General features: G+C 39.4%; 1 protein-coding gene across 8 annotated transcripts in view; it reads right to left on the reverse strand.

Annotated features, from left to right (window-relative positions):
* The window catches only part of TRMT9B (tRNA methyltransferase 9B (putative)), a 63,782-nt gene that overhangs the window by 28,036 nt on the left and 18,242 nt on the right, over nt 1–17,504 (reverse strand). For 7 of the 8 annotated variants that reach the window (XM_041753614.1, XM_041753616.1, XM_041753611.1 and 4 more), the window contains one exon: nt 1,345–1,494. The exons of the other annotated variant lie outside the window; for it this stretch is intronic. The gene's annotated coding sequence lies outside the window, so the exon portion shown is untranslated. The remainder of the gene's footprint in view (nt 1–1,344; nt 1,495–17,504) is intronic. 8 annotated transcript variants of the gene reach the window in all.

Here is a 17,504-nt window from a genome sequence, read left to right on the forward strand (position 1 = left end):
GTTCTCAACCATGTTCCCTAGTCTTCAGATTCTTTGTATGTAAATTTCACTGCCACAAACTGTACCTCTTATTATATATAGTGATTCTCAGGATGGTGGGGTGGCTTGCAGGTAGCTTCCCCTAACCTCCCCTGCTCTCCATCCCACACCAATCTTGGTCCCTACCTAAGAATCACTGATCTGGGTGTGCTTTGGAAATTTTATTTTGGGTCTTCAGAATATGCCTATACATTTAAACCCCAGTTGTCCCTCAATCATATCAGGTATATGATCACTGGGACCCCCAAGAGTTGACCTTTTAAGAAGCACATTTAAGAAGGGTCTTGAAAGAGCTATTTGTCATAGGATCTCATCTTCCCTCATGCAATTTTAGAGTGAGCCTTTATTGTAAAGGAGATGATGCTTGTTCACTGAGCCCCCATGTTGTCCCGAAAATAAATGCTTTCTACTTGGATCCATGCTTGCATACCCTGAGCTAGGCACTCAGTGGAGTGCCAACTGGGCTATGTACCTTTCCTTCAGGAATTAGTACCTAAATGAATGAACCTTCTCAGATATGCTCCTGAAGATGAGTCAGTAAGAGTAGCCAATGAAAGGAAGTGCAGAAGGCATCTGTGAGCTACTTGGGTGGGAGCAGGGGTGAAGAAGCTTTTCTATATGCCCAAATCATACCTTCAACACATATACATATAATTGACTTTCTTTATATTTACTAAATTATGATCCAAATTGTCCCCTGTTGAAAATATATGAATCATTTTATTTTCTCCAAGTAGTTGCTGGGCAAAGACAAAATAAGAGTATATCTTTTAAAATGTTGAATTCAGATGAGTCCTTTTACAATATTAGCCTTATATCTCTGGAGTAGTTAGTATTAAAAAATGTATTCTCCTTTTCTCCTGAATATGGTAAAACATCTCCTAGGGCAAAGATTTGTAACTCACACCTTTTGAAATTGAGATTAGCCATATGTGTATTTCCTAAAGGGGGTCAGCACCTCAACGTATGGGTTAGGGGCAAAGTCAGTTTTGAGATAAATAAAAATTCTGTAAAATTTGTTCTTTTACACATTCAGTTATACTCAACAAATATTATTTAAGCCTCTTGCACATGTAAGACACTAGAGGTAGAGATAAAACAATGTGCCCAAAAAATTAATATGGGAAACAATACAAAGAAATAGAAAATTAAAATATGGCAGAAACTTTACTTTGCGGATGGATATATCCTGAGAGCTTCTAAACCCCCAAACTTATGCTGTACCTTATTTAATCATAATCTTGTGATATTTATAATTAACCCCATTACAAATTACTAAACATCATAGTCTTTTAGGTCACTTACAAGTTTTCAAATCCACAAATGCCAAGGACCCAAATCCAGTGTAATGAATATCCTGATCCAGGTGTGCACAGGTGCTACAGGAGCAGGAAATTCATCTAGCCTGTAGCAGGGAGATGCAGTGAAGGCTCTTATGCAAGGCTTGCATCTAACCTGGAATTCAGAGGACAAAGGGTAGTCAGATAAAGGGGGAGTGGGTGTTTCTGGGCATAGGAAACAGCATATGCAAAAAAAAAAAAAGAAACAAGACCTATTATATTCTTTTTGATGAACTTCAAGGAAATTAATAACAGTAATAGACACATGTGCACACACGCATTCATAATTTACTGTTATCTGGGCCGTTTTAAGCATGAAACATATGTTAACTCAAAGAATCTATGCAATAACTATACAAAACAGGAACTAGTATGTACCCCATTTTACAGGTAAGAAAACCAAGGCACAGAGAATATTAGTGACTTTCCAAAGTTACAGAGCTAGGAAGTGGCAGAGCCAGGATCTGAACACAGAAAGTTAGATTCCAGAGTTCACACTCTTAACTCTCCATCCTGGGGGAGGGAGAAAGGGCAGGTGGGGCTGGAAGAGTAGGTAATAGAACACCCAGGGCTTAGTTTAGCATTCTAGGGAGTTTGGATTTTACCTGAACATAATGAGGAACCATAAATTATTTCAACAGGAGAAATGACAAAATTTGATTGAAGTTTTAAAAATTTCCTTAGGGAATATAAAGTAATGATCATAAAATTACTCCCTGGATTTGAGAAAAGAGTGGAAGACATGAGTAAGACCCTTAACACAGAGATAAGGAATAACAATAGCAGAGGCGCAATCCTGGAGACCCGGGATCGAATCCCACATCAGGCTCCCAGTGCATGGAGCCTGCTTCTCCCTCTGCCTGTGTCTCTGCGCCTCTCTCTCTCTCTCTGTGACTATCATAAATAAATAAAAAAATAAATAAAGAATCTTAAAAAAACCTTTTAAAAAAAAAAAAAAAAAGGAATAACAATAGCAGAGATAAAGGGGTCAATAAACAAAATGAGAAACAATACAAAAGACAGTTACATGCAAGGGAAACCCCATAAGGCTACTGGTGGATTTTTCAGCAGAAACTTTGCAGGCCAGAAGACGATGGCATGATCTAGTCAAAGTGCTGAATAGCAAATATCTGCAGCCAAGAATACTCCATCCAGCAAGGCTATCATTCAGAATAGAAGGAGGGATAGAGTGTCCCAGCCAAACAAAAACTAGATGAATTCATGACCACTAACTAGCCTTACCAGAAATATTGGAGGAGACTCTTTGAGTGAAAAGACCAAAACTGACAGTATAAAAGTAGGAAAAATAAAAGCAATAAAAATGAATATTTCTGTAAAAAAATCAGTCAAGGAACTCACAAAATAAAAGGATGTAAAATGCGACACCATATATCTAAAACATGGGGAGGAAAGGAGTAAAGAATGAATCAAACTTAAATGACCATCAACTTAGGGGATCCCTGGGTGGCGCAGCGGTTTGGCGCCTGCCTTTGGCTCAGGGCGCGATCCTGGAGACCCGGGATCGAATCCCACATCGGGCTCCCGGTGCATGGAGCCTGCTTCTCCCTCCGCCTGTGTCTCTGCCTCTCTCTCTCTCTCTGTGACTATCATAAATAAAAAAAAAAAAAAAAATTAAAAAAAAAAAAAAATGACCATCAACTTAATATAGACTGCTACATGCAGAAGAGGTTAAATTAGAAACTTAATGGTAACCATAAATCAAAAATGAGTAATAATACACAAAGACAAATCTAAATATATCACTAAGAAAAACCAGCAAACCATGAAAGAGGGGGAAAAAAAGAAATTATCAGAGAAAAACTTCAGAATTAACCACAAAACAAATCATAAAATGGCAATAGACACATATGTATTAATAATTACTTTGGTTTTTTAAATTTATTTTTATTTTTTTAATTATTTTGAATATAAATGAATTAAACACTTCGAACAAAAGATGTAAGGTAACAGGATGGATAAAAAAATAATACCCATCTACATGCTGTCTACAGACATCTCACTTTAGACCTACAAACACCTGTATATTGAAAGTAAGGTAATGAAGAAACATTTATCATGCAAATGGCTGTCAAAAGTAAGCCAGAGTAGCAATACCTATATCAGACAAAATAAATTTTAAAACAAAGATGTAACAAGACAAAGAAGGACATTATATAATAATAAAGAGGACAATCCAACAAAATACAATTGTGAATATTTATGCACCTAATATAGGAGCATCCAAATACATAAAGCAGCTAATAACACACAAGGAAGTAATCAATGGTAATACAATAATAGTAGGGGACTATAACACCTCATTTATATCAATAGATTGATAATCAAAACAGAAAAGCAATAAGGAAATAGTGGCTTTGAATAACACATTGAACCAGATGAATCTAATAGATATATTCACAACATTCCATCTTCAAAACAGCAGAATAAACATTCCTTTCAAGTGGACCTGACACATTCTCCAGAAGAAATCATATGTTAGGCCACAAAACAGTCTCAACAAATTCAAGAAAACGGAAGGCATGTCATGCATCTTTTCCAATGACAACACTATGAAATAGAAATCAACCACAAGAGAAGGTCTGGAATGAACCCAAATACATGGAGGTTAAATAGCATGCTACTATACAATGAATGGGTCAATCAAAAAAATTTTCAAAAAATACATGGAAACAAATGAAAATGAAAACAAAGATCTTGTTTGCAGTGAAAGCTGTTCTAAGAGGGAAGTTTACAACAATACAGGCCTACCTTAAGAAGCAAGAAAAATCTCAAATAAACACCTAACCTTGCACCTAAAGCAGCTGGAAAAAGAAAACAAAACCTAAAGCCAGCCAAAAAAAGAAAATAATAAAGATTAGAGCAGAAATAAATGATATAGAAAATTTTAAAAAATAGTAGAGCAGATAAAGGAAACCAGGAGCTGGTTCTTTGAAAAGATAAAATTCATAAACTTCTAGGTGGACTCATCAAAACACAAAAAGAAAAAATTCAAATAAATACAATTACAAAATAAAGAGGAGAAAATAACCAACACCGCAGAAATACAAAAAATTGTAAGAGAATATTATGAAGAACTACCTGGCAACAAATTGAACTACCTAGGAGAAATGGATAAATTCCTAGATACACGTAACTTATCAAAACTGAAGCAAGAGAAATTAAAAATTTGAATATACCAATTACCAGCAAGGAGATTGAATCAGTAGTCAAAAAACTCCCAACAAACAAAAGTCCAGGACCAGACAGCTTCAGATGCCAATTCTACCAAATATTTATTGTTTAATATTTTTTCCCTTTGGTTTTTTTAACTTAAAATTGGTTAGTTAGCATTCAGTGCAATATTCATTTCTGGAGTAGAATTCAGTGACTCATCACATATATACAACACCCAGTGTTCATCACAGCAAGTACCCTCTTTAATACACATCACCCACCTAGCCCATTTAAAGAAGAATTGACATCTATTCTTCTCAAACTATTCCAAAAAAGAGAAGAGGAGGAAAACTTCAAAATTCATTTATGAAGCCAGAATTACCCTGATATCAAAACCAGATAAAGACACCACACAAAGGGGCACCTGAGTGGCTCAGTCAGTTAAACATCTGCCTTTGGCTCAGGTCATGATCTCAAGGTTCTGGGATTGAGCTCCACATCAGGCTCTCTGCTCAGCAGGGAGTCTTCTTCTCCTTCCCCCTTCTTGTGTGCTCTCTCTCTCAAAAAAATAAAATCTTAAAAAAAAAAAGACACCACAAAAAAGACAGCTACAGGCCAGTATCTTTGAGGAACACAGATGCAAAGTCCTTAATAAAATACTAGTAAACCAAATTCAACAAAGCATTAAAAATAGAATTCACCATGATCAAGTGTAATTTTTTCCTGGTGTAAAGGGGTGGTTCAATATTTGTAATCAATCCACGTGATTTATCACATTAATAAGAGAAAAAATATAAACTATATGATCATTTCAATAGATGCAGGAAAAGCATTTGACAAAGTACAATATCCATTCATGATAAGTGCTCTCAACAAAGTAGGTTTAGAAGGAACATACCTCAATATAATAAAGGCCATATATGAAAAACCCACAGCTAACATCATCCTCAATGGGGAAAAACTGAGACCTTTCCCCCGAAAGTCAGGAACAAGACAGGGATGTCCATTCTCACCAGTTTTATTCAACATAGTAGTGGAAGTCCTAGCCACAGCAATTAGACAACAAAAAGAAATAAAAGGTATTGAAATTGGTAAAGAAGTAAAACTTTTACTATTTGCCGATGATATGATATTCTATACAGAAAACCCTAAAGATTCCACCAAAAAAAACGAGAACTGATAAATTAATTCAGTAAACTCACAGAATACAAAATCAAGGTACAGAAATCTATTGAATATCTATATACTAATAATGAAGCAGCAGAAAGAGAAATTAAGAAAACAATCCCATTTACAATTGCACCAAAGATACTCAGACACCTAGGTACAAACCTAATTAAAGAGGTGAAAGACCGATACTCTGAAAAACTATAAAACACTGATGAAAGAAATTGAAATGACACAAAGAAATGTAAAGATATTCCATGTTCATGAGTTGGAAGAACAAGAAGTATTGTTAAAATGTATATACTACCCCCAAGCAATCTGCACACTTATAATCCCTATCAAAATCCCTATACCAACAGCATGTTTCACAGAACTAGAACAAATAATCCTAAAATTTGTATGGAATCACAAAAGACCTGAATAAGCAAAGCACTTTTGAAAAAGAAGAGCAAAGGTAGCGGCATCACAATTCCAGACTTCAAGTTCTATTAAAAAACTGAAGTCATTAAAACAGTATGGTACTGGCACAAAAATAGACATATAGATCAATGGAACAGAATAGAAAACCTGGAAATAAACCCACAATGATCTGGCAAATTAATCTTCAACAAAACTGGAAAGAATCGAATGGGAAAATGTCTCTTCAACAAATGGTGCTGGGAAAACTGGACAGCTACATGTGAAAGAATGAAATTGGACCACTTTCTTACACCATACACAAAAATAAACTCAAAATGAATTAAGGACCTAAATGTGAGATGTGGCACCATAAAAACCCTAGAATAAAGTACAGGCAGTAACCTCTCTGACATTAGCTATAGCAAAACTTCTTTAGATATGTCTCCTGAGGTAAGGGAAAGAAAAACAAACAAACTATTGGAACTATGTCAAAATGAAAAGCTTCTGCACAGCAAAGGAAACAATAGAACTAAAAATCAACCCATGGATGGGAGAAGATATTTGCAATAATATATCTGATAAAGGGTTAGTATCCAAAATATATAAAGAACTTACACTACTGAACACCCAAAAAACAAATAATCCCAATTAAAAAATGAGCAGAAGACATGAACAGACACTTCTCCAAAGAAAATATACAGATGGCCAGCAGACACCTGAAAAGATGTTTAACATCACCCATCATCAGGGAAATGCAAATCAAAACTATGATGAGATAACACCTCCTACCTATCAGAATGGCTAAAATCAATAGTACAAGAACCAACAGGTATTGAGGATGATGTGGAGAAAAAGGAACCTTCTTGCACAACTGGGGGGAATGCAGACCAGTGCAGCCACTGTGTAAAACAGTATGGAGATTCCTCAAAAAGTTAAAAATTGAACTGCCCTATACTCCAGTAATCACACTACTGGTTATTTACCCCGCCCAAAAAAATACCAAAACACTAATCCAAAGGGATACATGTACCCCAGTGTTTACAGCAGCATTATTTACAATAGCCAAGATACAGAAGAAAGGATCAAATTAATAGGAGTGGGGGACTGATGAAGAGCATGTCAAAGAGGAAGTGGTAATAATAATAATGCTGACATCCTAAGATATACCACCACCATCCAAAACCAAAGTGGGAGAGAATGAAAGGCAAACAAAATGAAACTTTGGTAATGACCCTAAATAAACTGATAAACCAATGTTAAAACACATGTGACTATATCAAAGAAGCCTACTTAAGATTTATGCATGTGCAGGAAATCGGATACAAGAAGGACTAGATGTTGGTAACGGACTTTGAAATGCCATGATCAGTAACATGTTATATTTCATTTATATTTCATGTACTGGCACAGGCTGTACCTACATATTCCTTATGTTCTCTGATTGCAGCATTTTCCAAGTAGGGACAAAGTAGCTTATGATGGCTGCATCTTTGCTGGGTATTGCAATTTATTCAGTGTTCAATAAAGGTCTATTTTATAAATATGTGTAGAAAGGAATAGAAGAATAAAAAAATATACCACTTTAGATGGTGCTAAGGTCCACTGGTCAGAGAGAATGATCAGAGGGAGAGTTCGGGGCTGGATATATTGTTCCTGTCATGTTTGGAAGACAACAAAATAAACAAAATAAGATGGATAGGCTTGGAAGCTGCAGAGCACAGGCTGGACGAAAGATCATTTAAAAATCATTATCCTACGTCTTCGCAGTTAGGACCACAGGAATGAATTAAATCAAAAGAAATTATGCAGAGTTAAGAAATGGAACAGAGAACACCAAGGATCCCTAGTATTTAACCCTCATACATGTTAGTATTAGAGAAAAGGCTATCCATGTGCTGCCATTAGAGCTCTACCATAATTAAATTTAATGGAACAAACACTGACTGCCCGCCCCTACTAAGCAACAGTAGCTTTGGTAGCTTTGAGAGGAGCAGAAAATGGGTGGTTCCCTCCTCTCAAGAAGCTACAGGCTGATACAAAAGTAAAACAGAACATCCGCTGAATGACAATAGTAGGAAGCAAGCACATGATTTATTGATGAAAAATATAGATAGCAAGCAAGATTAGCTTTTATAATTTGGAGCGACACTGAGTATTATTCCATCTACATAATGAGGCGAGTAAAACAGGATGCTGTTCTAATGAATATTCTTTACCCTACACAGAAGCCCTTACTGATACACCAGAGAGAGTACAGTAGAAGTGGTAGGAAAAAGGAACAGCATTTCTAATTAACATCTCATGAGCAGAACTCAGGCCTTTCACACTATATAATATGGAGCACTGGAGAATATCACCCTCTCTGTAATCCCAACAGGGTCCATAGGTCCCCCACCCCCACCCCTAGTGTAAATGCATGTGGAAAGAAAGCAGAAAACATGAGGGAAGTACATCTTAGGAGAAAGACTGAATATTTTGAGAATATTTTGTTTTCCTTGAGAGTAATCCAAAGATTACATGCCTAAATTGACTCTATTTAGGTTCAGATACTACCTCCAAAATCTCAGTGTAGGAAATGAAGGTCCTATCAGCCAGGTGAGGAGCATGAGTGTATGAGGGGGAGGGTGGTGACAGGAAGAGAATACAAAGTCAAGCTAAGAACTCACAGCACATTGATGATGAGATCTGTTATCCAAGGCTGCTCCTCCACAGACAATGAATAACTAGACCAGATTCATTGAACTCTATTACAGTTCATTTTGATTTGGGAGATTAGAGCCTGCCAGGAAGTCAAATATGAGATTTAAGAAAAATGAAAATATAGCACCCTGCTTCGCCAGGCATTTAGCTGCTGGTGTCAATTTGACAAAACCAGCTCTGGTCTGTGTTAAGATAAAGGCAACAGGATGTCCAGAATGGCAGCTTGGAAGGAGATTATTTTGATGTAACAGAAGGCAACACATGACCCATGTGAAGGGGAGAAGCAGAACATGGCCCATCTTCTTTCCGCTTAGGAAAGGTTTCAGCAGGTCAAGTGGCGAGGAATCCCACAATCATCTTACTGTCAAATGATTGTCCAAGAAGGAGTTTTACGTGAGAACAATGGTGTCGATGTAAAATGAGACATCGTGTGATGATTTTTTAAGAATGGAATTAAGGAGCTACATATGAAGATGCATAATGTATTCATAAAAAGTATTTATAATACAATTGACCCAACTTGGTATTCATGGGGTTTTTGTGAAAACAAATCTGAATATTTGAGGTTCAGGGAAAGAGTCACATGCACACAAAGTATAGTAACATCTGAACTGTTGGCATCCTATCCTATAGATTCCACTTACATCTCACCTCTTATGACCTCACACCTTCCCTCTCATTGTCTCAGCTTGGATTTCATAGATACACCCCTCCCCGACCAAATCTCAGGGCACATCTGGAGAACCAAAGGGACAAGTTGGTTCTTTACTTGAAGGCTAGGACACACACATACACACATTTTTAAAGCCTATTATTTACTGTCACCATAATTGCATAAATGAATGGATAATTTACCCCCACAGAAGTTGGGAGGCCATAATTTAGAACTAAAGAAATACTTTATTTTTTTAAACGTTTTATTTATTTACTCATGAGAGACACAGAGAGAGGCAGAGACATAGGCAGAGGGAGAAGCAGGCTCCACGCAGGAAGCCAGATGCGGGACTCGATCCCATCATGCCCCGAGCCAAAGGCAGACACCCAACCGCTGAGCCACCCAAGTGTCCCTAAAGAAATTCTTTAAAATTGAATAATATTTAGCATCGTGAAAAACTGACTAAACTTCCTTTAATTTTCTCATTCCATTACAGATTGATCACAAACCAACACTGAAATAAAGAACTGAGTTTGGGGACCAGCTTAATATGATGGTTTCGAGCCCCACCAGTCCCCCCAGCTTCACAGCTTGTGAGGCTCCTGAAATTCAACCCCAACAGCATGGTCATGGTCATGTCTCATTTCTCTTAAGACTTAAAGTCCAAATACCTCAACATGTCACATGAAGCTCTCTGCCATGTGACCCCAGCCAACCCTCCAGCATTTCTCCGCTATGATATTCCACTCAAAGTAGTCAGTCGGCAAACTGCTCGTTACCATAAGATAAGGACTTGGCAGCAGAACGTAAATCAAGGATTGCTTCTTTCATCGAGAAACTCTTACTGTAAATTGCCCTGGGTAGCATAGAGCAATTTACAGCAAGAGTTTCTCGACGAAAAAAAGCAATCCTTGATTTACATCGAAGATGAATGGATAAAGAAGCTGTGGTCCATGTATACAATGGAATATTACTCAGCCATTAGGAACGACGAATACCCACCATTTGCTTCAATGTGGATGGACCTGGAGGGTATTATGCTGAGTGAAGTCAGTCAGTTGGAGAAGGACAAACATTATATAGTTTCATTCGTTCAGGGAATATAAAAAATAGTGAAAGGGATTAAAGGAGAAAGAGAAAATGAGTGGGAAATATCAGAGGGGGAGACAGAACATGAGAGACTCCTAACTCTGGGAAACGAACAAAGGGTAGTGGAAGGGGAGCTGGGCAGGGGGATGGGGTGACAGGGTGACGGGCACTGAGGGGGCACTTGACAGGATGAGCACTGGGTGTTATGCTATATGTTGGCAAATCGAACTCCAATAAAAAAATATACAAAAAAAAAAAAAAAAGAAAAGAAAGAAACTCTTGCTGTGATAAAGGATAAAGGAACCGGTTTAGTGACTTAGCTAATTTATAGTCAAGGACAAGCTCCTTATCTAGTGGCACTGCTCTCTCTTTATGACATGAGCTTCTCTGAATGAATGCTTTAGACATCTGATGTCTTCATACTTTTAGCTCATCTGTCCTGTCTGGAATTACCTTGCTCCCCTAGACTACCTGAGAGACGTAATTATCTCTGTGAAGGCTCTCCTGTCCCCTGGATAGATTCACCGCTCTGTGCTCCCTTGTGTCCTCCCTGTATTACACAGATCCACCAGCATGATGGTGGTCACTGTTTAGCCTGTTCCAGCTGCCTCACATGGTGTTAATGAAACAAATATATGGCATCTCACACATTTCTTTGCACCAAGAGATTTACCCTATAGTGAAAGAAGTAATAAATGATGTCCTATCACTAACCTTACCAGGTACACAAACACCTAGAAACCTAGGTAGAATGGCCTAAGACTCAATTGAGGTCCACATGGGAAACCATCTCTGACTTTGAGATGGGGCTTGTATACATTATTCTGATGTATGTGATATGTTACACCCCTTTTTTTTTTCCTGTAGGTCTTGGGTCTGGGAAACATGAATAGGAGTGAAGTGAAAATTTAGAGCAATGCCACTAATAATTAGTCTAATTATTTTTTGAATATTTTCTCTCTGTTGCTATGGCTCTGGGTTTGCAGGTTTAGAGGTTCTCACACTCCAGGGATTACTATGGCTGTGGAACCTAGTATGGCAGTAGGACTCTACGTTGGTGGCCGTGAGTCCTGGTCAAACTGACGATTAGACCTCGGAGTCTTAAGTTCTGGAGCTGCTCTAGGGTACACTTACTTTCCAAGTCTGGTTCTCTGACTTTCTATGACTTCCACAGCCTTTCAATAAACTCCTAATCAGGGATCCCTGGGTGGCACAGCGGTTTGGCGCCTGCCTTTGGCCCAGGGCGCGATCCTAGAGACCCGGGATCGAATCCCACATCTGGCTCCCGGTGCATGGAGCCTGCTTCTCCCTCTGCCTATGTCTTTGCCTCTCTCTCTCTCTGTGTGTGTGACTATCATAAACAAATAAATAAAATTTAAAAAAAATTCCTAATCAGCCTGTAGATCATCAGTGTCAGTTTCTGTTGCTTGTGGTCAGGAACCATGGATCACAAAGAACTGAAAAATCATTATTATAATCATTTGTTTCTGTCTACTTCCTCCAGCTTAACTTTCAGCTCTGTATTGACAATGATCATTCCTGCCTCTGATCTCTTTATCCATAATCTCTCTTACTGTATCTGGCAAATTCGGTGGTGGTGGACAATTGCCAAGTGAAGGAATGAATGTTCCCAAATAGCTTTTGCTGGATTCACAACTTTTAAGAAGAAAGAGGCAAATAATAAGTTGTAAATTAAAATATTTTTTAAATTTTTAGTTGTGATAAAAACACATAAAATTTAGCATCTTAACCATGTATAAGTATACAACTCAGTAGTGTGAAGTATATTCACATTGTTCTGCAACAGATCTCCAGAACTTTTTCATCCTACAAAACTAAAACTCTATGCCTATTAAATAATAACTCCCCGTTTCCCCTTCCCCCAATCCCTAGCAACTACCGTTCCTTCTAAGTGCTCGACTATTTTAGATACCTCATATAAGTAGGCTTATTCAGTATTTGTCTTGTGACTGGCTTATTTCATTTAGCATAATGATCTTAAGTTTCATCCACAGATTTCCTTCCTTTCTCAGGCTGAACAATATTTCATTGTATGGACACACCATAATGTTTATCCATTCATCTGTTGATGGACATTTGGGTAACTTCCACCTTTTGGCTATTGGAACAATGCTGCTAGAACATGGGTGTGCAAAAAGCTCTTTAGGATCCTACTTTCCATTTTCTTGGATAAATACCCAGACATGGGGTTGCTGGATCATATGGTAGCTCTATTTTTAATTTTTTTGAGGATCTTCCATATTGTTTTCCAGAGTGGCTGTATCATTTTACACTCCTACTGATGGTCTGGAAGGGTGCCACATCCTCCCAACATGTTATTTTCTGTTCTCTTTTAAAAATGTTATCCACCCTAATGGGTGTGAGGTGATATCTCTTTGTTGTTTTTATTTACATTTCTCTAGTAATTAGTGATACTGAGCATCTTTCATATGCACGTTGGCCATTTTTATGTCATGTCTGAATAAATACCTATTCAAGTCCCTTGCCCATTTTGAAAGTCAGGTAATTTAGTTAATGATTTTTCTTTTTCCTTTTTTCCTTGTTGAGTTGTAGGAGCTCTTTATGTGTTTTGGATATAAACCTCTTATCAGATATATGATATGATTTCAAATATTATCTTCCATTCTATAGGTTGCCTTTTCACTCTGTTGATTGTGTCTTTTGGTGCAGAAAAGATTGTATCTTTTATTTTTTTAAAGATTTTTAAATTAATTAATTATTTAATTAATTTATGAGAGACACACAGAGAGAGGAGAGACATAGGCAGAGGGAGAAGCAGGTTCCATGCAGGGAGCCCGATGCGGGACTCAATCCCAGAACTCTGGGATCACGACCTGAGCCAAAGGCAGATATTCAACTGCTGAGCCACCCAGGCATCCCAATGACTGTGTCTTTTAATAAGTTTGACATAGTCCCAGATAAGCTCTAAATTTTATCCTGAGGTCTACATATATTTAACAGTTATATGTTCAATAAAATATCTGATATCCATATGAAGTAAACGGATTTGGGGGGCTGTGGAACATTCTGATTTCCATGGGCTCAGAAGTACATCTGCTAACCTACTTGCATTTGTTATCATACACTCCTTCCTCCTCGAAGAGAGACAAGGGATGAACTGTCCATACTTACCCATAAAGCAAACCCACCAGCTATATGCTGGCAGCTCAACAGCTTCCTTCCTGCAATTCTCTCCCCAACCACCAATTTTCCCTTTGCTATTAAATCTTTCCCATTAATATAAAAATATGCTTCAATATCTCTTAACCTAAAAAGAACCCTCTCAGGCATGACCACAGATCACTATCCAGTTTCGGCCCTACTTTCTCTGCTTCTTTTTATGGCAGGATTATTAAAAAATGCTGTGTCTACTCTTTGGCCTCCCTCTTATTGCTGAATTCTCCATCATCACGCTGATCATAAAGCACCTAGACCATAATGCTGGACCCAGTAAATGGCATAGTTAGCGTAGCTACTTTCAGGAAAAAAACAAAAACAAAAACAAAAAACAAAAAAGCCTTGCCACTGTAGTCCCTCTTTCATGCAACAAAGTGGTAAAATGCTTTTGTTTCACCAACAACCCAGTGACATCGGAGGGCCATTCACTTTCCACCAACCCCAAGTCACTGCTTTGACTGCAGACTATGATGCTTCTGCTGCCCAGAGCCTTCGCCAAACACTTGGAACTTTTATTTTCAGATCTGTCCTGGGGAACAAGTGGGATTTGTAGGTGACGTGGTATCCCTGGAGACCTAATTCTGTGGCACTCATACTTCTGTTCTTGTTCTCCAATTTGCTTTGTTCACAAACACCCTTATTTCTGCAACTGAGGTTCCCTGTCCAGTGTAAGATCAAGTCCATGTTGCATGCCAATCTGAAACTTCTAGTCTCACCTGCTGCCATGGTGAATGAAGCCAGTGGCAGGAAAGGTGGAGCGCAGGGGTATCTTTTTTTGGACCTCCGCCCTTACTCCCAGGTCCACCTTGCTTCAAACCTTCCAGCACTGGAGTGGTTGGAGAGACAGCCAGCAAGGCGATGTCAGGGAGCTAGAAAAGTCCCTTTTTGACTAGAAGTGGTGTGAGTGATCGCTGGGCATGCTGGGAACTAACGGCTGCTTCTCTATTTCATGGGCTATTTGGTGGCCTCTGTGGAACACTTTCATTGGTTCCTTGTAGTCCCTCATTGCAGCAGACTCTGGGAGTGCACTGTCCCGCTGGCAGCTTACAATGACTCTCAGCAGCTGGTCACCTGTGCTACGCCTCCCACATTTTCACCCGCCAAATTGTCAGGCATCTAGATGGGGCCATATTTAGCAGCTAGGCCAACACCATCTATCTTGTGTGGCCCACATCTGGTCCAAGAAAAACACCTTTGATCCATCCTCAGGGAGAGTGCCAGTACTTCCCAAACAATACCTATATCCCCTGCTCTGTTTCTATCAATCTTTGTATTTTCCAGATGTAGAGCTGACCCCAGACTGCTGTGCCCTCTAAACTACAAGGGCCACAGATCAAGCTGTGTGGTCCCCCTTAAAGCTCTGCCACTTGACTTGAGGATGGGAGAAACATCTTCCTCTCTTTTCCCAAGATGGCGTGTGTGTGTGTGTGTGTGTGTGTGTGTCAGAGAGAGAGAGAGAGAGAAGGAGGAAGGAGGAAGAAGGAGGAGGAGGAGGAGGAGGGGGAGGGAGAACAGGGTAAGGTGACATCCACAGTGTGCCACAAAATTCTCTCTAAATAAATCCTCACCCCAGCATCCCAGTTCTTCCAACATGGTTTGGCCTAAGGGTCACAAAACCAGATTTCATATTATTCAGGCTTAAAAAAGAAGGAAATGCTGACACATGCTTTAACACAGAGGACCCTTGTAGACATGCTATGTGAAACAGCCAGGCAGAAAGGGACAAGTATTATCTGACCCACTTATCTGAGGTCCCCAGAGTAGTCAAGTCCAGAGGGACAGTGGAATGGTGGTTGCCAGGGGGTGGCGGCTTACTGTTTCATGGGCACAGAGTTTCAACTCAGGAGGATTAAAAGGATTCCAGAGATCGGCTGCACAACAATGCGAACGTACTGAATGCCACTGAACTGTACACTTATAAAGGGTTAAAATAGCAAATTTTATGTTATGTGTATTGTAGTACAGTTCTTAAAAACAACAGGTTTCCAGCACTTCTGCGGTTCTGCTTGGGTAATCTAGCAAGGAATTTCACAGCATGAGCCTAACTGCAGCCCTTGGGACCAGGACCAAGTGAGGGTCCCTCCACAGCCTTCTCCACCTTGCTCTGTGTCCTGAAGTGGGGGCTCTGCAAACAGCATGTCTACTTTGTCAAGGGGCTCTGCAGACTGGGCACATCAAATGGAGCCTGGCAGGCAGAGGAGGGAGAGGGGAGCAGCTCCTTCTGGTGGCTTCCTGTTCCTGCTGGAGTTACCCGGCAACAGCCCTTTACCCTGACAGCAGCATTTGTCTCTGGTGGCAGTCGGCTAGGGCTCAGATTTTTCCCACTCTCCCAAAGCCAGCCCTTTGTGCACCCTGAGGAGATACCACAGCGGCTGAGCAGCACTCCTGCCAACAGATCTGTACCCCATCTCTCCAGGGGTCTACCCAGGTATCAGCACTAGCTGACTGGGGGCCCCCTTCTCAGAGGTCTTGATCCTGATTCCACAGGCCCCCTCTAAGCTCCCAAGGTCTGGTCCCAGCTCCAGGGCCCTCCTCCAAGCTGCCAGGTTCTGATAAGCCCATATTCCTCTTCTAGTTCCCCCAACACACAGTGGCAATGGCAGTTGCTTTTGCTGTCAGACCCTATTTGTCCCACTTCGCATTTAAAGCTCTCTAACCTCGGTTTAACCAGTCAGATTAATCAGATTTCCTGTACAAACCTAACTAGTGTAGTTTCCGTTTTTCGGACCTGACCCTGGAGTGGTATTACTGTATTTTTGCACTTGTGTGCAAAAAGTGAAAACAAGTTCATTTCCACATTCTGCTACAGTTGTTTATGGCCGGCCTCACCCATGTAGTTTGTAAACACCACAGAATCAGGGGTTTTGGGTTCACTGACGTAGACACACCACACTTTGAACACAATCAGGCAAAAGGCAGGTGCCTGTCATCTTCATTGGATAAATAAATAGAAAATATTTAATGCAAAGATAAAACACAAAATAACCTCGGTCATGAAAATAGGCTTATAATAGATAAACATTATAACCACATGCAAGTATATTCAGGGGAAAATAAATAGTGGATCTCTACGAAGCACTCTGAAATTCTTAATATCTTTTTTCTGCCTTTTTTCCTCCTCATTGTCTTATTTAGCAATTTTGTAAGTGGAGGTTTCTCCAATTTTTTTGTTGTACGTTAGGACCTGTTATCCATGAAATAGTCATTCAGCATGATACTGTTGTGGCTTATAATAAGAAACATTATTTGGTCTTCAACCACTGTTCCTGGACATAGCTCCTAAAACCCTTGAACTTTACTCTAAAGAGTCCTAGGAAAAACAAAAACAAAACAAAACAAAAAAGAGTCCTAGGGATATCTTTGTTATAATAGGTTTTTTCCAAGCAATTCCTAAAATAGCTCCAGAGCTGAAAGGTGAAATGAGTATCTTCTGTTATTATTCAATACCAAGCCCCTTTCACCCACATCTGAGTTTATGTTAATGAGCTGACCTTTGGAAAGCCCCTAAGGATGGGCCAGTTGTCAGGGGAGAAGAGGGTCGGACCTAAGGCCCATCCCCCAGACATCCAGAGCAGCAAGAGGCAAGTTCAAACATCAGGGGCCAATGATTTAATCAATTGTGCTTCCATAAAAACCCCAAGGATGAGGGTTAGAGAGCTTCTGTGCTGGTGGACAAGAAATGCATTCCTGTTAGGAGGGTGGCATACCTCAAACTCTAAGGGGACAGAAGCTCGGAGCCTTAG

Source organism: Vulpes lagopus, chromosome 4 (genome assembly GCF_018345385.1).
Source record: "Vulpes lagopus strain Blue_001 chromosome 4, ASM1834538v1, whole genome shotgun sequence".
In the NCBI taxonomy this organism is placed as follows: Eukaryota; Metazoa; Chordata; class Mammalia; order Carnivora; family Canidae; genus Vulpes; species Vulpes lagopus.